The sequence below is a fragment of the Salvelinus alpinus genome, chromosome 12 (assembly GCF_045679555.1).
Source record: "Salvelinus alpinus chromosome 12, SLU_Salpinus.1, whole genome shotgun sequence".
Taxonomy (NCBI): domain Eukaryota; kingdom Metazoa; phylum Chordata; class Actinopteri; order Salmoniformes; family Salmonidae; genus Salvelinus; species Salvelinus alpinus.
The window spans coordinates 54,225,873-54,250,737 of record NC_092097.1 but is presented as its reverse complement, the minus strand read 5'-3'; the positions used below and the strand labels follow the sequence as shown (position 1 = coordinate 54,250,737).

General features: G+C 46.6%; 1 protein-coding gene across 4 annotated transcripts in view; it reads left to right on the top strand.

The window, feature by feature from the left end:
* The first annotated feature begins 949 nt into the window (after positions 1-949).
* Positions 950-24,865, top strand: part of LOC139536362 (poly(rC)-binding protein 3-like) — a 166,739-nt gene continuing 142,823 nt past the window's right edge. The window contains exon 1 of one of the 4 annotated variants that reach the window (XM_071336843.1): positions 950-1,207. The gene's annotated coding sequence lies outside the window, so the exon portion shown is untranslated. The remainder of the gene's footprint in view (positions 1,208-24,865) is intronic. The other 3 variants (XM_071336842.1, XM_071336840.1, XM_071336841.1) reach the window with 3 other exon arrangements.

Sequence of the window (24,865 nt, the reverse complement as noted above, 5' to 3'; positions counted from 1 at the left end):
TTCTATGTATTTGATGTAATCCCATTTGCCCTGTTCCTGCCACTAAAATGAGCCGTCCTCCCCTCGGCAGCCTCCAATGCATTCATTTGATTGGACATCGGTAGACTACAGGCAGAAATAAACATGCTACCATTTGGTTGCCTTGCCAACTGTTTAAATGTGTGTGAACCTACAGGGTCTTATGACACGAACAAACAGCTAGTGACGTAATGGAATTTTATCAATGCATTTTACAAAAGAAAATGTCGAGCAAGAGGAATATATATTGACAATGCCGATGGCCAACTGTGTGCCTTATTTAAACTGCGCATTTCAAACATGGACGAATGCACCGGTTCAGTTATGGAGGACATGGAAGGAACTAGGCCAAACATATTAAACATTTAGATTACACAGTAGGTTTAAGCCTTGTATAGCATGTCTCAACTGTTTCGCTAGATGGCGGTGGGTAGAAGGAGAGGAATGCCAGACCGCTGGGCCAGTCATGCACAGCTTGCCTAGACTGGACATATACTATTCATTTTAGGTGACCATGGTTTGCAATTGACTGGAAAGCCAATTATTTCCTGTGTCGACACTCTATGGCTGTAGTCAGCCTAATTGTTGTTGTTGTTGAAATATAGACCTTTCGGCTACTGCGCTTGAGAAGTGATTCTAAATCATAAAGTAGCCTAATTGCATTTTCCCCTTGCTGATATGCAAATTTGTATCGAGTTAATTAAGTGTGATTTCAAATGACAGATCAATTTGTGATTGACTAGAAGACTCTTTGTATTGCTCTTGAGAACACTTTCTAAAGTAAAATAGTTTTTTTTCTTCCTTCAAATGAACATAAAATCCCACGAATCACTGTTCCGTTTTCATTACGCCACATATTGAATGTATAGTTCGACTACTGTACCGTTTTATAGGTTATTCTGGAAGTGGGTTTTAGGGCACTGCGGGGGGTGTATCGGCTATTAGCAGATGGCCGTACCGGTTGTGCATTGTTTTCATTTTGCTTCTCATTTGTCTTGTGTAATTGGATAGGGCAGTCCGTAGCCGTCTCTGTATGCATATCTCTCTCTCTGTCTCTCTCTCTCTCTCTCTCTCTCTGGTTTATTGTCACTCTGACATCAGGACTATTGCAGTTGAAGGCTCTCGCTCCGACAGGGATATATCATTTTCAGCTACTATTTCCCAGAGGCTTTTTACACACCATACCAAGGTAAGACTTGGCTATTCATTTTTAGAAAAATGTGCGTAAAGATGTAGTTGTGCAACCCTTGGGTACGCACGATATGAATGCGGTCTTTGAGACAAACTGTACAGTAGCCTGTATTGTCTCAGCCTAATATAATTATCTGTCACTGCAAGATGTCTCAATTTGTAACATTGTGGCGCTCTGATATTGACACATGAAAAGACATTATCGGAAGCCAGAATCGCGGTTTTTCCGAACTTCCACCAAGAACTATCGGACGTAGATTGAAAGCGACCGTGTAGGCTAACATTTGCACCAGACATAGGACGGTGCCGCACACATCATCGCTACCATACATCGTTTAATACGTGAAGTAGGCTAGGGGATAAACGAATTCGTAATATATTTAAACGTCTTGAAGTAATTGTACCATCTGCGTTTGTTTTCTTTTAATTGTATTGCTGAGCTGAGGTGTTTGCTCGCATGACTCTGTTTATGATAAAGCGACTGACTGGTCTCGAATTGGTAAAGCAACACAAAGTAGCGTACCGAAGTTTAGTAAGGAGCCGGGCTGACGCGCAGCGGGCTGTGATTCTATCCGGGTGCTACAGAACACCTCATTCTCTCTGATTCGATTCACCTTATTGATGTTTCCGTGGCATATGGAACAGTTGGTCCCTACTCCCGACAGATGTTCACACATTACATTAGTAGTTTATTGAGAGTGAGCACATATTTATCTATTGTTTTGGGAGCTTGGGGGCTAAGAGCCGATGCAGTGACCCCGGAGAGTCTCAACAACATCCAGCACAGAGAGCTGCGTAGCACGGGTATGGCGCGATTTCAGTGGCAATAGAAAATTATATTCTGAATTCCATCATTTTGAATTTGTATTAGGATGTAGCATTTTATGTAAATACATTTTTGAATTTATAATGCACAAATTGATTCATATATTTCATCATTTGAATTTCATGATTTGAAACTGAATTGAATTAATATTGCAGTCAGCATTAAAATGCAATATTTATGAATATTCAAATTCAATATTTATGTATTCAGTTTCAATATGGTAAATTATATATTGCATTCATTGTCTGTATATCAAGTTTACAAACTTAGTATTTCAAGTTTATCAAGTTTCATATATTCAACTTCTCAGATGCATTCAGATTTTAGATAAATTCAGTTCTCTAAATTCAGATTCAAAACCAGAGACAACATCCTGGTACTTTGCCAGCCAGGAACAGTATAGTAGAACACAGAATAAAACCCTCTCTGTGGTAAATGTTTGTTTTTTTAATAAAGTTCAACAAACTTATTGTCTTCCTATGAATCTGACTCTAGCTTTTGAACCGTTTTGACTATAAGCTATTATGACCCCATTCCTGAAACACACAGACTGCCACTCTGCTGTTTGCATGACAGGCAGTGCTCATTCTGTATCATTCATCTCTAGGCATAATTGATCACCATCATATCGATCCAATTATGAAGTGTCTTGGAGAGAGAGAGCCACCCTGTATATACACTATAGGCCTAGATATTTCCCCCTGATGGTTTCTGTTGTTTTGACCTTGTGCTCACATAATCAAGTCATGATGTTCCGATCCGTTATAAGGTGTATACGCCTCTCAGTGTCTGTACTGTAAAAGTAGAAGGCTGGCTACTTGTATATTTAGAATGCTTTGTGATTAGTCCTAAAGCCAAAGCTCTGAACCTTAAGCCTTATTAACTGCTTGAGTGCTGCATGCAGGATTTTATCACTGCCTGGGTTTTAATTAGAATTTGCTTGTAAAGGCCTATTTGGAACTCTTTCGCAATATTTGGTCAAATAACCACAAAAATAAAAATAAATAGTAGAAGACGAGTTCATATGTACGGGTTTTAAAATTGAATTGTTAGGTTAGATTACTTGTTGGTTATTACTGCATTGTCGGAACTAGAAGCACAAGCATTTCGCTACACTCGCATTAACATCTGCTAACCATGTGTATGTGACAAATAAAAATTGATTTGATTTAAAATAACGTGAAACCCTGAGTAGCATGGCCAGAACACATATCTACTTCTATAATAACTTAAAACACTGAGTAGCATGGCCAGAACACATATCTACTTCTATAATAACTTGAAACCCTAAGTAGCATGGCCAGAACACATATCTGCTTCTATAATAACTTGAAACCCTGAGTAGCATGGCCAGAACACATATCTACTTCTATAATAACTTGAAACCCTAAGTAGCATGGCCAGAACACATATCTACTTCTATAATAACTTGAAACCCTAAGTAGCATGGCGAGAACACATATCTACTTCTATAATAACTTGAAACACTGAGTAGCATGGCCAGAACACATATCTACTTCTATAATAACTTGAAACCCTAAGTAGCATGGCCAGAACACATATCTGCTTCTATAATAACTTGAAACCCTGAGTAGCATGGCCAGAACACATATCTACTTCTATAATAACTTGAAAACCTGAGTAGCATGGCCAGAACACATATCTACTTCTATAATAACTTGAAACCCTAAGTAGCATGGCCAGAACACATATCTGCTTCTATAATAACTTGAAACCCTGAGTAGCATGGCCAGAACACATATCTACTTCTATAATAACTTGAAAACCTGAGTAGCATGGCCAGAACACATATCTACTTCTATAATAACTTTAAACCCTAAGTAGCATGGCCAGAACACATATCTGCTTCTATAATAACGTGAAACCCTGAGTAGCATGGCCAGAACACATATCTACTTCTATAATAACTTGAAAACCTGAGTAGCATGGCCAGAACACATATCTGCTTCTATAATAACTTGAAAACCTGAGTAGCATGGCCAGAACACATATCTACTTCTATAATAACTTGAAAACCTGAGTAGCATGGCCAGAACACATATCTGCTTCTATAATAACTTGAAACCCTCAGTAGCATGGCCAGAACACATATCTGCTTCTATAATAACTTGAAACACTGAGTAGCATGGCCAGAACACATATCTACTTCTATAATAACTTGAAAACCTGAGTAGCATGGCCAGAACACATATCTACTTCTATAATAACTTGAAAACCTGAGTAGCATGGCCAGAACACATATCTGCTTCTATAATAACTTGAAACCCTCAGTAGCATGGCCAGAACACATATCTGCTTCTATAATAACTTGAAACACTGAGTAGCATGGCCAGAACACATATCTACTTCTATAATAACTTGAAACACTGAGTAGCATGGCCAGAACACATATCTACTTCTATAATAACTTGAAACCCTAAGTAGCATGGCCAGAACACATATCTACTTCTATAATAACTTGAAACACTGAGTAGCATGGCCAGAACACATATCTACTTCTATAATAACTTGAAACCCTGAGTAGCATGGCCAGAACACATATCTGCTTCTATAATAACTTGAAACCCTACGTAGCATGGCCAGAACACATATCTACTTCTATAATAACTTGAAACACTGAGTAGCATGGCCAGAACACATATCTGCTTCTATAATAACTTGAAACCCTAAGTAGCATGGCCAGAACACATATCTGCTTCTATAATAACTTGAAACCCTAAGTAGCATGGCCAGAACACATATCTGCTTCTATAATAACTTGAAACCCTAAGTAGCATGGCCAGAACACACATCTACTTCTATAATAACTTGAAACACTGAGTAGCATGGCCAGAACACATATCTACTTCTATAATAACTTGAAACACTGAGTAGCATGGACAGAACACATATCTATTTCTATAATAACTTGAAACACTAAGTAGCATGGCCAGAACACATATCTACTTCTATAATAACTTGAAACACTAAGTAGCATGGCCAGAACACATATCTACTTCTATAATAACTTGAAACACTAAGTAGCATGGCCAGAACACATATCTGCTTCTATAATAACTTGAAACACTAAGTAGCATGGCCAGAACACATATCTGCTTCTTTATGAGATTAGGGTGAAAGCGTAAAGCTTCTTATAGGCACTAATTACTAATAGGCTACTAACCATTTGCCCTCTTCATAGAATGACAGGCTCATGAATGACCTTAAACATGCATATTTATCCTCTTTAATTGTATTATATTTGATTTAACAATACACTGTACTATAATAGTATGTTTTTCACAGTCATTTTATCCCTACTTCTGTGACAGTGAGAGACTCATTTGATATTGCTGATGAGATTGAGTCCAGCGCTAAACTGTATTATCAGAGAGGAGCTTGATATTGACAAGCTCCTTGTTTATCTGATATTATATGATGTGTGTGTGTGTGTGTGTGTGTGTGTGTGTGTGTGTGTGTGTGTGTGTGTGTGTGTGTGTGTGTGTGTGTGTGTGTGTGTGTGTGTGTGTGTGTGTGTGTGTGTGTGTGTGTGTGTGTGTGTGAACGTGAGCATGTATGCATTTGTGTGAGTCTGAGCCCACAGTCTACCTATCAACCAACAACATAAAATAAGCGACCCACACACACAATCTCCAAGCGAGAGGATATTAATATGGAAGTTTTATCTGTGTGGGGGTTTGTGAGCACATACTTCCATTTCAAAGTACTCAATCTATTCATAGCCTCAGACAAACAAGAGAGAAAAATGCTTCTGGGTTTGAGTCTGTCGTCAGCATGGAGGAACGCTCCAGTAAGATATCAGCATTGGGGGAACGCTCCAGTAAGATATCAGCTTGGAGGAACGCTCCAGTAAGATATCAGCTTGGAGGAACGCTCCAGTAAGATATCAGCTTGGAGGAACTCTCCAGTAAGTTATCAGCTTGGAGGAACGCTCCAGTAAGATATCAGCTTGGAGGAACGCTCCAGTAAGTTATCAGCTTGGAGGAACGCTCCAGTAAGATATCAGCTTGGAGGAACGCTCCAATAAGATGTCATCTTGTAGGAACGCTCCAGTAAGATATCAGCTTGGAGGAACTCTCCAGTAAGATATCAGCTTGGAGGAACTCTCCAGTAAGATATCATCTTGGAGGAACTCTCCAGTAAGATATCAGCTTGGAGGAACGCTCCAGTAAGTTATCAGCTTGGAGGAACGCTCCAGTAAGTTATCAGCTTGGAGGAACTCTCCAGTAAGATATCAGCTTGGAGGAACTCTCCAGTAAGTTATCATCTTGGAGGAACGCTCCAGTAAGATATCAGCTTGGAGGAACGCTCCAGTAAGTTATCAGCTTGGAGGAACTCTCCAGTAAGATATCATCCTGGAGGAACTCTCCAGTAAGATATCAGCTTGGAGGAACGCTCCAGTAAATTATCATCTTGGAGGAACGCTCCAGTAAGATATCAGCTTGGAGGAACGCTCCAGTGAGATATTCTGATAAGAAGGATAAGGATAAGATACACTTAGCTAAGTGTGTAGACCTGGTGTATGGGACACACACACACACACACACACACACACACACACACACACACACACACACACACACACACACACACACACACACACACACACACACACACACACACACACACACACACACACACACACACACACACACACACACACCATACATGCATCTGATTAATGGTAATTTATGTTGTTTCACCAGTTCAAAGCATCTAGAGACTGTTGGACCCTACAGTGGTATACTGTAACGGTGTGTTGGCAGACTAGATGCCTGACAAATGACACCCTATTCCCTATTCTGGTCAACAGTAGTGCACTATGTCGGGAATAGGGTGCCATTTGGGACTCAGACCATCAGTAGATGGTGTAGCTGGAGGTCTTTGGCAGATATATTGATCTCATACTTGCCTATAGTTACTGTGGCACCAGCGACCAGCCCTAGGCTCGCTGTGTGCGTGTGCGTGTGTGTGTGTGTGTGTGTGTGTGTGTGTGTGTGTGTGTGTGTGTGTGTGTGTGTTCGTGTGGTGTCTGTGTGGCTCCAGCCCTAGGCTCGCTGTGTGCGTGTGCGTGTGTGTTTGTGTAGTGTCTGTCTGGCTTCAGCCCTAAGCCCGCCATGTTGCTTGGCCTTCTAGGATTCAGAGATGCTGTTGTTCAGTACAGCTACTGGCTCGTGGTTGTCATACATCACAATATGGAATAAGATCAAGGATAAGCGGTTAGAATGTGTGTGTGTGTGTGTGCTTGTTATTAAATTGTCTACAGTATAACCGCTCTCTGACAACCGTGTGTGTGTGTGTGTGTGTGTGTGTGTGTGTGTGTGTGTGTGTGTGTGTGTGTGTGTGTGTGTGTGTATGAAAGAGGCATACTTATGCCGTTGTCTTCTCCTGATCTAAACTTGTATCACACTTCTCCAGTGTGTTGTTTACCTCTCCACTCCTCTTCAATGGGGATCTTTTTCCATCAATGTCACTGTTCCTTTCACTCTGCCTCCCACTTCCTCTCAGCGCGGCTTCCTTTGCTGCTAACGTTTCTCAAGCTCTAAGACATGTTCTCTTGAGACGCCGCAGTTTTATACGTCAGAACGTTTTTAGGCCTACACTGCAACAATAGAATGCATTAGCAGACGTTAGAACGGCGAACACAAAAGAGAGTCCGCAGTAGAACAACGCATAATGAACTAGATTCTAGAATGGTGACGTCATACTGTAAGTGATGTAGGCCTCCGCTTGCTAATCCCAGTCACTGTTGAAGAATGGGCATATTGTCCCTCTCTCTCTCTCTCCCTGTGCCAGAGTATGACAGGAACAACCACATGTTTCCAACCAGACCTGCATGGATTCAAATACTATTTGAAATCATTCAGATGCTTTGAGCGTGTGCTCTAGCCTGTCTGGAGGTTTACCATGTTGGGACTAGGACCAGGGGCCATGTTGGGACTAGGACCAGGGGCCATGTTGGGACTAGGAACAGGGGGGCCATGTTGGGACTAGGAACAGGGGGCCATGTTGGGACTAGGAACAGGGAGCCATGTTGGGACTAGGAACAGGGGGCCATGTTGGGACTAGGAACAGGGAGCCATGTTGGGACTAGGAACAGGGGGCCATGTTGGGACTAGGAACAGGGGGCCATGTTGGGACTAGGAACAGGGGGCCATGTTGGGACTAGGAACAGGGGGCCATGTTGGGACTAGGAACAGGGGGCCATGTTGGGACTAGGAACAGGGAGCCATGTTGGGACTAGGAACAGGGGGCCATGTTGGGACTAGGAACAGGGGGCCATGTTGGGACTAGGAACAGGGGGCCATGTTGGGACTAGGAACAGGGGGCCATGTTGGGACTAGGAACAGGGGGCCATGTTGGGACTAGGCACAGGGGGCCATGTTGGGACTAGGAACAGGGGACCATGTTGGGACTAGGAACAGGGAGCCATGTTGGGACTAGGAACAGGGGGCCATGTTGGGACTAGGAACAGGGGGCCATGTTGGGACTAGGAACAGGGGGCCATGTTGGGACTAGGAACAGGGGGCCATGTTGGGACTAGGAACAGGGGGCCATGTTGGGACTAGGAACAGGGGGCCATGTTGGGACTAGGACCAGGGGTCCATGTTGGGACTAGGAACAGGGGGCCATGTTGGGACTAGGAACAGGGGGCCATGTTGGGACTAGGAACAGGGGGCCATGTTGGGACTAGGAACAGGGGGCCATGTTGGGACTAGGAACAGGGGGCATGTTGGGACTAGGAACAGGGGGCCATGTTGGGACTAGGAACAGGGGGCCATGTTGGGACTAGGAACAGGGGGCCATGTTGGGACTAGGAACAGGGGGCCATGTTGGGACTAGGAACAGGGGGCCATGTTGGGACTAGGACCAGGGGGCCATGTTGGGACTAGCAACAGGGGGCCATGTTGGGACTAGGAACAGGGGGCCATGTTGGGACTAGGAACAGGGGGCCATGTTGGGACTAGGAACAGGGGGCATGTTGGGACTAGGAACAGGGGGCCATGTTGGGACTAGGAACAGGGGACCATGTTGGGACTAGGAACAGGGGGCCATGTTGGGACTAGGAACAGGGGGCCATGTTGGGACTAGGAACAGGGGGCCATGTTGGGACTAGGAACAGGGGGCCATGTTGGGACTAGGAACAGGGGGCCATGTTGGGACTAGGAACAGGGGGCCATGTTGGGACTATGAACAGGGGGCCATGTTGGGACTAGGAACAGGGGGCCATGTTGGGACTAGGAACAGGGGGCCATGTTGGGACTAGGAACAGGGGACCATGTTGGGACTAGGAACAGGGGATCATGTTGGGACTAGGAACAGGGGGCCATGTTGGGACTAGGAACAGGGGGCCATGTTGGGACTAGGAACAGGGGGCCATGTTGGGACTAGGAACAGGGGGCCATGTTGGGACTAGGCACAGGGGGCCATGTTGGGACTAGGAACAGGGGACCATGTTGGGACTAGGAACAGGGAGCCATGTTGGGACTAGGAACAGGGGGCCATGTTGGGACTAGGAACAGGGGGCCATGTTGGGACTAGGAACAGGGGGCCATGTTGGGACTAGGAACAGGGGGCCATGTTGGGACTAGGATCAGGGGGCCATGTTGGGACTAGGAACAGGGGGCCATGTTGGGACTAGGACCAGGGGGCCATGTTGGGACTAGGAACAGGGGGCCATGTTGGGACTAGGAACAGGGGGCCATGTTGGGACTAGGAACAGGGGGCCATGTTGGGACTAGGAACAGGGGGCCATGTTGGGACTAGGAACAGGGGGCATGTTGGGACTAGGAACAGGGGGCCATGTTGGGACTAGGAACAGGGGGCCATGTTGGGACTAGGAACAGGGGGCCATGTTGGGACTAGGAACAGGGGGCCATGTTGGGACTAGGACCAGGGGGCCATGTTGGGACTAGGAACAGGGGGCCATGTTGGGACTAGGAACAGGGGGCCATGTTGGGACTAGGAACAGGGGGCCATGTTGGGACTAGGAACAGGGGGCATGTTGGGACTAGGAACAGGGGGCCATGTTGGGACTAGGAACAGGGGGCCATGTTGGGACTAGGAACAGGGGGCCATGTTGGGACTAGGAACAGGGGGCCATGTTGGGACTAGGAACAGGGGGCCATGTTGGGACTAGGACCAGGGGGCCATGTTGGGACTAGGAACAGGGGGCCATGTTGGGACTAGGAACAGGGGGCCATGTTGGGACTAGGAACAGGGGGCCATGTTGGGACTAGGAACAGGGGGCCATGTTGGGACTAGGAACAGGGGGCATGTTGGGACTAGGAACAGGGGGCCATGTTGGGACTAGGAACAGGGGGCCATGTTGGGACTAGGAACAGGGGGCCATGTTGGGACTAGGAACAGGGGGCCATGTTGGGACTAGGAACAGGGGGCCATGTTGGGACTAGGAACAGGGGGCCATGTTGGGACTAGGAACAGGGGGCCATGTTGGGACTAGGAACAGGGGGCCATGTTGGGACTAGGAACAGGGGACCATGTTGGGACTAGGAACAGGGGACCATGTTGGGACTAGGAACAGGGGGCCATGTTGGGACTAGGAACAGGGGGCCATGTTGGGACTAGGAACAGGGGGCCATGTTGGGACTAGGAACAGGGGGCCATGTTGGGACTAGGAACAGGGGGCCATGTTGGGACTAGGAACAGGGGCCATGTTGGGACTAGGACCAGGGGGCCATGTTGGGACTAGGAACGTTGGGCCATGTTGGGACTAGGAACAGGGGGCCATGTTGGGACTAGGAACAGGGGACCATGTTGGGACTAGGAACAGGGGGCCATGTTGGGACTAGGAACAGGGGGCCATGTTGGAACTAGGAACAGGGGGCCATGTTGGGACTAGGAACAGGGGGCCATGTTGGGACTAGGAACAGGGGGCCATGTTGGGACTAGGATCAGGGGGCCATGTTGGGACTAGGAACAGGGGGCCAGGAACAGGGGGCCATGTTGGGACTAGGAACAGGGGGCCATGTTGGGACTAGGAACAGGGGGCCATGTTGGGACTAGGAACAGGGGGCATGTTGGGACTAGGAACAGGGACCATGTTGGGACTAGGAACAGGGGGCCATGTTGGGACTAGGAACAGGGGGCCATGTTGGGACTAGGAACAGGGGACCATGTTGGGACTAGGAACAGGGGACCATGTTGGGACTAGGAACAGGGGACCATGTTGGGACTAGGAACAGGGGACCATGTTGGGACTAGGAACAGGGGACCATGTTGGGACTAGGAACAGGGGGCCATGTTGGGACTAGGAACAGGGGGCCATGTTGGGACTAGGAACAGGGGGCCATGTTGGGACTAGGAACAGGGGGCCATGTTGGGACTAGGAACAGGGGGCCATGTTGGGACTAGGAACAGGGGGCCATGTTGGGACTAGGAACAGGGGGCCATGTTGGGACTATGAACAGGGGGCCATGTTGGGACTAGGACCAGGGGGCCATGTTGGGACTAGGAACAGGGGGCCATGTTGGGACTAGGAACAGGGGGCCATGTTGGGACTAGGAACAGGGGGCCATGTTGGGACTAGGAACAGGGGGCATGTTGGGACTAGGAACAGGGGGCCATGTTGGGACTAGGAACAGGGGGCCATGTTGGGACTAGGAACAGGGGGCCATGTTGGGACTAGGAACAGGGGGCCATGTTGGGACTAGGAACAGGGGGCCATGTTGGGACTAGGAACAGGGGGCCATGTTGGGACTAGGAACAGGGGGCCATGTTGGGACTAGGAACAGGGGGCCATGTTGGGACTAGGGACAGGGGACCATGTTGGGACTAGGAACAGGGGACCATGTTGGGACTAGGAACAGGGGGCCATGTTGGGACTAGGAACTGTGGGCCATGTTGGGACTAGGAACAGCGGGCCATGTTGGGACTAGGAACAGGGGGCCATGTTGGGACTAGGCACAGGGGGCCATGTTGGGACTAGGAACAGGGGACCATGTTGGGACTAGGAACAGGGAGCCATGTTGGGACTAGGAACAGGGGGCCATGTTGGGACTAGGAACAGGGGGCCATGTTGGGACTAGGAACAGGGGGCCATGTTGGGACAAGGAACAGGGGGCCATGTTGGGACTAGGAACAGGGGGCCATGTTGGGACTAGGAACAGGGGGCCATGTTGGGACTAGGACCAGGGGGCCATGTTGGGACTAGGAACAGGGGGCCATGTTGGGACTAGGAACAGGGGGCCATGTTGGGACTAGGAACAGGGGGCCATGTTGGGACTAGGAACAGGGGGCCATGTTGGGACTAGGAACAGGGGGCATGTTGGGACTAGGAACAGGGGGCCATGTTGGGACTAGGAACAGGGGGCCATGTTGGGACTAGGAACAGGGGGCCATGTTGGGACTAGGAACAGGGGGCCATGTTGGGACTAGGAACAGGGGGCCATGTTGGGACTAGGAACAGGGGGCCATGTTGGGACTAGGAACAGGGGGCCATGTTGGGACTAGGACCAGGGGGCCATGTTGGGACTAGGAACAGGGGGCCATGTTGGGACTAGGAACAGGGGGCCATGTTGGGACTAGGAACAGGGGGCCATGTTGGGACTAGGAACAGGGGGCATGTTGGGACTAGGAACAGGGGGCCATGTTGGGACTAGGAACAGGGGGCCATGTTGGGACTAGGAACAGGGGGCCATGTTGGGACTAGGAACAGGGGGCCATGTTGGGACTAGGAACAGGGGGCCATGTTGGGACTAGGAACAGGGGGCCATGTTGGGACTAGGAACAGGGGGCCATGTTGGGACTAGGAACAGGGGGCCATGTTGGGACTAGGAACAGGGGGCCATGTTGGGACTAGGAACAGGGGGCCATGTTGGGACTAGGAACAGGGGACCATGTTGGGACTAGGAACAGGGGACCATGTTGGGACTAGGAACAGGGGGCCATGTTGGGACTAGGGCAGGGGGCCATGTTGGGACTAGGAACAGGGGGCCATGTTGGGACTAGGAACAGGGGGCCATGTTGGGACTAGGAACAGGGGCCATGTTGGGACTAGGACCAGGGGGCCATGTTGGGACTAGGAACAGGGTCCATGTTGGGACTAGGAACAGGGGGCCATGTTGGGACTAGGAACAGGGGGCCATGTTGGGACTAGGAACAGGGGACCATGTTGGGACTAGGAACAGGGGGCCATGTTGGGACTAGGAACAGGGGGCCATGTTGGAACTAGGAACAGGGGGCCATGTTGGGACTAGGAACAGGGGGCCATGTTGGGACTAGGAACAGGGGACCATGTTGGGACTAGGAACAGGGGACCATGTTGGGACTAGGAACAGGGGGCCATGTTGGGACTAGGAACAGGGGGCCAGGAACAGGGGGCCATGTTGGGACTAGGAACAGGGGGCCATGTTGGGACTAGGAACAGGGGGCCATGTTGGGACTAGGAACAGGGGGCCAGGAACAGGGGGCCATGTTGGGACTAGGAACAGGGGCCATGTTGGGACTAGGAACAGGGGGCCATGTTGGGACTAGGAACAGGGGGCATGTTGGGACTAGGAACAGGGACCATGTTGGGACTAGGAACAGGGGGCCATGTTGGGACTAGGAACAGGGGGCCATGTTGGGACTAGGAACAGGGGACCATTTTGGGACTAGGAACAGGGGACCATGTTGGGACTAGGAACAGGGGACCATGTTGGGACTAGGAACAGGGGGCCATGTTGGGACTAGGAACAGGGGGCCATGTTGGGACTAGGAACAGGGGGCCATGTTGGGACTAGGAACAGGGGACCATGTTGGGACTAGGAACAGGGGGCCATGTTGGGACTAGGAACAGGGGGCCATGTTGGGACTAGGAACAGGGGACCATGTTGGGACTAGGAACAGGGGGCCATGTTGGGACTAGGAACAGGGGGCCATGTTGGGACTAGGAACAGGGGGCCATGTTGGGACTAGGACCAGGGGCCATGTTGGGACTAGGAACAGGGGCCATGTTGGGACTAGGAACAGGGGCCATGTTGGGACTAGGAACAGGGGGCCATGTTGGGACTAGGAACAGGGGCCATGTTGGGACTAGGAACAGGGGGCCATGTTGGGACTAGGAACAGGGACCATGTTGGGACTAGGACCAGGGGACCATGTTGGGACTAGGAACAGGGGGCCATGTTGGGACTAGGAACAGGGGGCCATGTTGGGACTAGGAACAGGGGGCCATGTTGGGACTAGGAACAGGGGGCCATGTTGGGACTAGGAACAGGGGGCCATGTTGGGACTAGGAACAGGGGGCATGTTGGGACTAGGAACAGGGGGCCATGTTGGGACTAGGAACAGGGGGCCATGTTGGGACTAGGAACAGGGACCATGTTGGGACTATGACCAGGGGACCATGTTGGGACTAGGAACAGGGGGCCATGTTGGGACTAGGAACAGGGGGCCATGTTGGGACTAGGAACAGGGGGCCATGTTGGGACTAGGAACAGGAGGCCATGATGGGACTAGGAACAGGGGGCCATGTTGGGACTAGGAACAGGAGGCCATGTTGGGATGTAGGCCAGGTTGGTTTTCAACACAAACATCTCTTTTACATAACACCGTCCCAGTTGGTTCTGGTTCAATCCAGTGGAGGAATTTAGGTCAGTCTTAACTGATACTCAGACACCTTTTAATTACCTGTTCTATTCTCTTATTCACAGGCTCTACTTTCTCTCTTTCTCTCTTCTCTCTCTCTCACACGCTCTGTCTCTCTTTTTCCTCTCTCTTCTCTCTCTCTCTTTTTTCTCTCTCTCTCTTCTCTCTCTCTTTTTCCTCTCTCTCTCTTTTTCCTCTCTCTTCTCTCTCTCTTTTTCTTCTCTCTCTCTTTTTATTCTCTCTCTGTTTCACTCTGTTTCTATCTATCTCTCTCGCGCTCTCACTCACTGACTCACTCACTCACTCACTCACTCACTCACTCACTCACTTAGTAATTGCTAGGTACTTTTCTATCTTACTGATGTCTGGGCAGACATAAAAAAAAAACATGAATTAAAAGCTAAAAATAAATAAATAATTAAATTAAAATACAAATGCAATTTCCACTCGCATGATGTTAATTATTTGATTATTTATTCTATCTGTATATTTAAGTGATAATTGATGCCCTTGCCAGTTTGCTAATTGCTCAACGCCTAATGAAGGCTTTCAAGGCTGTGTGAATACATGTTCTGTATTGTTTTTACAGTGGAAAGAAAGAGGCAGAAAGAGGGTCATATTTTCAAAACATGAATCTATCAGATATTGAACAACAACAAAAAACATACTTTATTGCTATTTGTCTTTCATTACATTGTACCATCACACATTGTAATAAAATAAATACAAACATGTGCAATCCATTCCTCTTTGGCCTTCATGCCCGTTCCTCTCCTCTCTTAGTGTGCAAGTGTAAATGTTAGTGTGTGTAAGTGTGTAGCCTAAGTGGAGGGGTTGAGTGCACAAGTGTGTAGCCTAAGTGGAGGGGTTGAGTGCACAAGTGTGTAGCCTAAGTGGAGGGGTTGAGTGCACTAGTGTGTAGGCTAAGTGGAGGGGTTGAGTGCACAAGTGTGTAGGCTAAGTGGAGGTTAGACCTCTGGGCCCTGTGAGTCAGAGATGCTCAGAGCTCTAGAAGCAGTAGCAATAAAGCCTCTGATTTCAAAGCACTCTGAAGCCTCCCGGGGATAATGTGGAGCAATGAAAGCTGCTCGAAATCGCTCTCTCTCTCTCTCTAGCTCTCTCTCTCTCTCTCTCTCTCTCTCTCTCTCTCTCTCTCTCTCTCTCTCTCTCTCTCTCTCTCTCTCTCTCTCTCTCTCTCTCTCTCTCTCTCTCTCTCTCTCTCTCTCTCTCTCTCTCTCTCTCTCTCTCGCTCTCTCTCTAGCGCTCTCTCTCTAGCGCTCTCTCTCTAGCGCTCTCTCTCTAGCTCTCTCTCTCTCTCTCTCTCTCTCGCTCTCTCTCTCTCTCTCTCTCTCTCTCAATTCAATTTCAATTCAATTCAAGGGGCTTTATTGGCATGGGAAACATGTGTTAACATTGCCAAAGCAAGTGAGGTAGGTAATATACAAAAGTCAAATAAACAATAAAAATGAACAGTAAACATTACACATACAGAAGTTTCAAAACAATAAAGACATTACAAATGTCATATTATATATATGCAGTGTTGTAACAATGTACAAATGGTTAAAGCACACAAGTTAAAATAAATAAACATAAATATGGGTTGTATTTACAGTGGTGTTTGTTCTTCACTGGTTGCCCTTTTCTTGTGGCAACAGGTCACAAATCTTGCTGCTGTGATACAAATGTCATATTATATATATGCAGTGTTGTAACAATGTACAAATGTCTCTCTCTCTCTCTCTCTCTCTCGCTCTCTCTCTCTCTCTAGCTCTCTCTCTCTAGCTATCTCTCTCTCTAGCTCTCTCTCTCTCTCTAGCTCTCTCTCTCTCTCTAGCTCTCTCTCTCTCTCTCTAGCGCTCTCGCTCACTCTCTCGTTCTCTCTCTCTCTCTCTCTCTCTAGCTCTGGCATCAGATTGGAGGCTTACAGGTTAATGACTTACCTCAGGGAACAAAAGGAGAAAAGCCCTTGTGCAGGAAGAGTGTTATGACGTGTGTAGAGCAACACTGAGATATATTACTGGGATAACACTTTACTTAAAGCCTGCAGGCATAATGGAAAGTGGTACCATTACTGCTAATATAAATGCTCTCTGATATGAGGGGCAACTCTGCGTACCATTCCACAAGAGTAGTTCTTCAGGCAGGTATTATTACTGAATTCCCACGTAGAATATTGGTGTTGAAATAATAAAAGTGTCTTTAGTACAGAGTCCTTTATGTTAATCTCATAGCATGCTATGTTCCTTCCCTTTTAGAGGACGCTTCTCCGCGTCAGGGTCTGTTTGACAGGAAACCCTGGTGTTATAGTCTACTGTCTCTCCTCCCCTCATACCAACCTGGTGTTATAGTCTACTGTCCCTCCTCGCCTCAATCTGTCCAGCCGTCCTCCAATCATCCGAGTAAAACAGTTAAACACAGGCAGGGCTTTCGAGTCTTGATATATACCCATTTATTCTTGGAGAATATTTGCAGTTAAATGTATTACTATACTATTATCCAAAATAGTACTATATTACTGTGTTACGTTACTATAATCTCAAAATATGTTTTTATTTCATTGTTTGTAAATAATGTATAGTTGAAACCATGACGATGTCCTCGATCTACAGCGTCCCCAACCCCATCCCTCAACTGTATATCAAAACAAGTGGCGGGGCTGCCGTGTTGTTGCTTTTTACAATCTCTGAATGTAGCTTTAATCTTATTAACAGGCAAAGGGGCGACCTGCCCTGCATGGGCCCCGACCCGTCTGAAAGAAGAAGGAAACACGTAGGGTTAAGGTATCTGTTATGGTCAGGGTTGGGGTATCTGTTATGGTCAGGGTATCTGTTATGGTCAGGGTTAAGGTATCTGTTATGGTCAGGGTTGGGGTATCTGTTATGGTCAGGGTAGGGGTATCTGTTATGGTCAGGGTTGGGGTATCTGTTATGGTCAGGGTTGGGGTATCTGTTATGGTCAGGGTTAAGGTATCTGTTATGGTCAGGGTTGGGGTATCTGTTATGGTCAGGGTTAAGGTATCTGTTATGGTCAGGGTTGGGGTATCTGTTATGGTCAGGGTTAAGGTATTTGTTATGGTCAGGGTTAAAGTATCTGGCATGGTCAGGGTTAAGGTATCTGGCATGGTCAGGGTTAAGGTATCTGGCATGATCAGGGTATCTGGCATGGTCAGGGTTAAGGTATCTGGCATGGTCAGGGTTAAGGTATCTGGCATGGTCAGGGTTAAGGTATCTGGCATGGTCAGGGTATCTGTTATGGTCAGGGTTAAGTTAATTGTTCAGGATATCTGGCATGGTCACACACAAGAACAAAGGGGATTGGGTAGCTGTTCACTTATGATGAACAAAAGTGACTAGTGGTTCTCTTATCCATTTTGCTCCACTAAGGCTAAACAATTACCCTGACCATGACAGATACCCTGATCAATTACCCTGACCATGACAGTTACCCTGATCAATTACCCTGACCATGACAGTTACCCTGATCAATTACCCTGACCATGACAGTTACCCTGATCAATTACCCTGACCATGACAGTTACCCTGATCAATTACCCTGACCATGACAGATACCCTGATCAATTACCCTGACCCTGACAGATACCCTGATCAATTACCCTGACCCTGACAGTTACCCTGATCAATTACCCTGACCCTGACAGTTACCCCGATCACTTACCCTGACCATGACAGATACCCCGATCACTTACCCTGACCATGACAGATACCCTGATCAATTACCCTGACCATGACAGATACCCTGATCAATTACCCTGACAATGACAGATACCCTGATCAATTACCCTGACCATGACAGATACCCTGATCATTTACCCTGACAATGACAGTTACCCTGATCAATTACCCTGACCATGACAGATACCCTGATAAATTACCCTGACCAATGCAGATACCCTGATCAATTACCCTGACCCTGAGAGATACCCTGAGAAATTACCTTAATCTTGACGGATAGGCTGAATAGTTAACCCAACCCTGGCAGATAGACTGAACAATTACCCTGATGGGATGAACAATTATGTCAAGCAGTTCCCTGACCATGATATAGAGGTGAGAAAGTTATCTCTTCTCTTCTCCTTTAGCTGCTACACACTTAGACAGATATACACTGAGACAGATACACACTTAGATAGATACACACTTAGACAGATACAGACTAAGATAGATAGACAGATACACACTTAGACAGATACACACTTAGACAGATACACACTTAGATAGATACACACTTAGATAGATAGACAGATACACACATAGACAGATACACACTTAGATAGATACACACTGAGACAGATACACACTTAGATAGATACACACTTAGACAGATACACACTTAGATAGATAGACAGATACACACTTAGACAGATACACACTTAGATAGATAGACAGATACACACTTAGACAGATACACACTTAGACAGATACACACTGAGACAGATACACACTTAGATAGATACACACTTAGACAGATACACACTTAGATAGATAGACAGATACACACTTAGACAGATACACACTTAGACAGATACACACTGAGACAGATACACACTTAAATAGATAGACAGATACACACTTAGACAGATACACACTGAGACAGATACACACTTAGATAGATAGACAGATACACACTTAGACAGATACACACTTAGACAGATACACACTGAGACAGATACACACTTAGATAGATAGACAGATACACACTTAGACAGATACACACTTAGACAGATACACACTGAGACAGATACACACTGAGACAGATACACACTGAGACATATACACACCGAGACAGATACACACTGAGACAGATACACACTGAGACAGACACACACTGAGATAGATAGACAGATACACACTGAGACAGACAGATACACACTGAGACAGATACACACTGAGATAGATACACACTGAGACAGATACACACTGAGACAGATACACACTGAGATAGATAGATAGATACACACTTAGACAGATACACACTGAGACAGATACACACTTAGATAGATAGACAGATACACACTGAGATAGATACACACTGAGACAGATACACACTGAGACAGATACACACTGAGATAGATAGATAGATACACACTTAGACAGATACACACTGAGACAGATACACACTGAGATAGATAGACAGATACACACTGAGACAGATACACACTGAGACAGATACACACTGAGATAGATAGACAGATACACACTTAGACAGATACACACTTAGACAGATACACACTTAGATAGATACACACTGAGACAGATAGATAGATACACACTTAGACAGATACACACTGAGACAGATACACACTTAGATAGACAGATACACACTGAGACAGATAGACAGATACACACTGAGACAGATACACACTTAGACAGATACACACTTAGATAGATACACACTGAGACAGATAGACAGATACACACTTAGACAGATACACACTGAGACAGATACACACTTAGATAGACAGATACACACTGAGACAGATAGACAGATACACACTGAGACAGATAGACAGATACACACTTAGACAGATACACACTTAGACAGATACACACTGAGATAGATACACACTTAGATAGATACACACTTAGATAGATAGACAGATACACACTTAGACAGATATACACTTAGATAGATATACAGATACACACTTAGACAGATACACACTGAGATAGATACACACTTAGATAGATACACACTTAGATAGATAGACAGATACACACTTAGATAGATACACACTTAGATAGATACACACTTAGATAGATAGATAGATACACGCTTAGACAGATACACACTTAGATAGATATACAGATACACACTTAGACAGATACACACTTAGACAGATACACACTGAGATAGATACACACTTAATGGACAGATACAGCATCAGTTTAATATCCACATGTTTGTGATTTTACAGTAAAGGGTGAGTAACACTTTATTTTGATCTTTCCCTCTACAGGCTGTTTCTCTGCTCTGTCCTCCGCTTACCGCTGTTAGTTTAAGACACCGGGCAATTCGTGCCGAAACAGTAAACTGGTAACACCTCCTTTTGATCTTCCCCATGTTGTCAGACACGTTCGTACTGAGTAGCTGCTCGGATCAATAGACCATCAGTCATAGAGATACGTCTATTAGTAAAGGGGTTTATCTCAGCTATCAGTCATACTGTAATTAGTGAGATGAGAGCTATTTGCTCTCCTCTGTCATCACCTCCATAAACACAGCCTGGTAAAAACTGAGCCCTTTTAAATCCAGGTTTGCTCTCCTCTGTCATCACCTCCATAAACACAGCCTGGTAAAAACTGAGCCCTTTTAAATCCAGGTTTGCTCTCCTCTGTCATCACCTCCATAAACACAGCCTGGTAAAAACTGAGCCCTTTTAAATCCAGGTTTGCTCTCCTCTGTCATCACCTCCATAAACACAGCCTGGTAAAAACTGAGCCCTTTTAAATCCAGGTTTGCTCTCCTCTGTCATCACCTCCATAAACACAGCCTGGTAAAAACTGAGCCCTTTTAAATCCAGGTTACACACTAGATGAAACTGCTCTGTTTGATGAGCCCGTATTCAGGGTCAAATCAATGTTTATTCGTCACGTGCGCAGGATACGGCGGGTGTAAACTGTACAGTGAAATGTTTACTTGCAGCTCTTCCTCAACAGTGCAGAATGTAGAGTAGCGAAGCTAATGAATAGATAATACGTCGATGAATAAAAATAAAAAGTGAACCGCAGTTCAAGGTAATAAAATGGATGAGTGGTTGCCAGGCAACAGATCTTAATTTGATCACCCTGTCGCAGGAGAGCTTTCCTGCAATGGATTTATGTTTTTGATGTTTAAAAAGGCTTCTGAAGTTTGTAATTTCCAGCTTGAAATGTTGGTAACACTTTACTTGACACCCAGCAGCATAACATGTTATGACACTAAGAATATACACTTTATGACACTGTCAAGAAGCATTACGACCATCCTGTTGCATTTTACTTAGACTAAGTATGTACACTTTATGACACTGTCAAGAAGCATTATGACCATCATAATAATATAAGCCAGATAGGCCTAGTACTCTTATGTAGGTGTCATAACCAGCCATACTATATATTGCGTTAGTTTATGTCACAACAGGTGTAAATACTGTCATGAAGGTTCTACATATTATCTTTTCCAATTCATTTCCATAATATATCCATTGTCCATTATCTTGCTTCTGCCTTAGCGCTTTGGATAAATTATTCCCCTTGAAATTAAATCTTAGACTCAGTCTGCACATGGTATTAATGTGGTTCCTGTGAATGGATTTGGGCTGCTACCACGCGCATTGCTTACAAAGTACTCTTGTTGGCGTTTTGTTGTTCTATATAGTCTGAAACAGAGAGACTAGATGGAGAGAGGAGGGAAGATGGAGAGAGGAGGGAAGATGGAGAGAGGAGGGAAGATGTGGAGAGGATGGAAGATGTGGAGAGGATGGAAGATGGAAAGAGGAGGGAAGATGGAAAGAGGAGGGAAGATGTGGAGAGGAGAGAAGATGTAGAGAGGAGGAAAGATGGAGGGAAGATGTGGGGGAGATGGAGAGAGGAGAGAAGATGGAGAGAGGAGGGAAGATGGAGAGAGGAGGGAAGATGGAGAGAAGATGGAGGGAGGATGGAGAGAAGATGGCGAGAGGAGGGAAGATGGAGAGAAGATGAGGGGGGAGGGAAGATGGAGAGAGGAGGGAAGATGGATGGAGAGAAGATGGAGAGAAGATGGAGAGAGGGGGGAAGATGTGGAGAGGAGGGAAGATGGAGGGAAGATGGAAAGAAGATGGAGGGAAGATGGAGGGAGGAGGGAAGATGGAGAGAGGAGGGAAGATGGAGAGAGGAGGGAAGATGGAGGGAGGAGGGAAGATGGAGAGAGGAGGGAAAATTGAGAGAAGATGGAGAGAGGAGGGAAGATGGAGAGAGTAGGGAAGATGGAGAGAGTAGGGAAGATGGAGAGAGTAGGGAAGATGAAGAGAGGAGGGAAGATGGCGGGAAGATGGAGAGAAGATGGAGAGAGGAGAGAAGATGGATAGTAGGGAAGATGGAGAGAGTAGGGAAAATGAAGAGAGGGAAGATGGAGGGAAGATGGAGAGAGCAGTGAAGATGTAGAGAGGAGGGAATATGGAGAAAAGATGGAGAGAGGAGGGAAGATGGAGGGAAGATGGAGAAAAGATGGAGAGAGGAGGGAAGATGGAGAGAGTAGGGAAGATGAAGAGAGGGAAGATGGAGAGAGGAGGGAATATGGGGAAAAGATGGAGAGAGGAGGGAAGATGGAGTGAGTAGTGAAGATGGAGAGAGGAGGGAAGATGGAGAGAGGAGGGAATATGGAGAAAAGATGGAGAGAGGAGGGAAGATGGAGTGAGTAGTGAAGATGGAGAGAGGAGGGAAGATGGAGAGAGGAGGGAAGATGGAGAGAGGAGGGAAGATGGAGAGAGGGGGGGAGATGGAGAGAGGAGGGAAGATGGAGAGAAGGTGGAGAGAAGAGAGGGAAGATGGAAGGAAGATGCAGGGAAGACAGAGGGAAGATGGAGAGAAGATGCAGAGAGGAGGGACGATACAGAGAGGAGGGAAGATGGAGAGAGGAGGGAAGAAGGAGAGAGGAGAGAAGATGGAGAGAGGAGAGAAGAAGGAGAGAAGATGGAGAGAGGAGGGAAGAAGGAGAGAGGAGGGAAGAAGGAGAGAGGAGGGAAGAAGGAGAGAGGAGGGAAGATAGAGAGAGGAGGGAATGGAAATGACCATGGTAATAGATGAAGAATGTTCCTCAGGCCTGGGAGTGGTGGGGGTTCACACACACACACACAGACACACAGACACACACAAACACACAAACAAACCGCCACGCGCACACACACACACACACACAGGCACAGACACACACACACCCACACACACACAGAGACACAGCGTTATTCATTGATGCATTAGAGGAAGTCATGCGTTGGTTGACACAGAGACCTCCTCTGTGTTGTGTGTTAGCCAGTCATCATCCTACTCTGCTCTGCTCCTCACAAGGCCTGGCTTTTTCTCTGGGTCTCTGGGCAGAGAGTAGAGGAGAGGAAGGCAGAATGAAACCCAGAGGAGAGGAGAGGAGAGGAGAGGAGAGGAGAGGAGAGGAGAGGAGAGGAGAGGAGAGGAGAGGAGAGGAGAGGAGAGGAGAGGAGAGGAGAGGAGAGGAGAGGAGAGGAGAGGAGAGGAGGATTGGAAAAAATAAGAGAGGAGAGGAGAGGACAAGGGGAATGGGAGAAGATAAGAGAGGAGAGAACTAGCCAGCACAGCAGTGGTGTGGGCTGATCTCTCCTCTACTCTACTCCCTCTCCCTGTATTTAATCTGCTAATGCACTTTCTTGACTCTCAGATCTAATAAGGAGAGAAGCCTTTTCAGTAATGAGAACTGGCTGGGCTCGCCACAGAACAGCAGCAGAGATATTGAGACTGCATCCCACTGTACATAGATTTAGAGTGGCGTTTGGGATACAGGCTGGGTGGATGGATGGATGAGAAATCGAGACAGATAGGCACTTGTACTGTAAAGATGCAGTGGTAACAGACTGCATGGGGTAAACAAGCTGCCTTAGGAAATGTCTGCAGGGAGGGATGGATGGATGACTAAAGACTAGAGTACCCTGATGAAGACTAGAGTACCCTGATGAAGACTAGAGTACCCTGATGAAGACTAGAGTACCCTGATGAAGACTAGAGTACACTGATGAAGACTAGAGTACCCTGATGAAGACTAGAGTAGCCTGATGAAGACTAGAGTACCCTGATGAAGACTAGTGTACCCTGATGAAGACTAAAGCCAACATGTGTTTGCTTTTCCTAATAACTTACATCTTGACCTTCGCATTAGCTAACTCCTAGCATGCTAGCTGTTCCTGTTCACTTCTAATCATTGTGCTAACGCTAGTTATCATTGGCTAGTTATCATAACTTAATTTTAGTCTTCATCAGCTTGCCGATCACTGTACCTGTACACAGCCAATCTGTAAATAGCACACCCAACTACCTCATCCCCATTTTATTACTTACCCTCTTGCTCTTTTGCACCCCAGTATCTCTACTTGCACATCATCATCTGCACATCTATCACTCCAGTATTAATGCTAAATTTGAATTATTTTCACCTCTATGGCCTATTTATTGCCTTCCTACTATTCTACATTTGCACACACTGTACATAGAT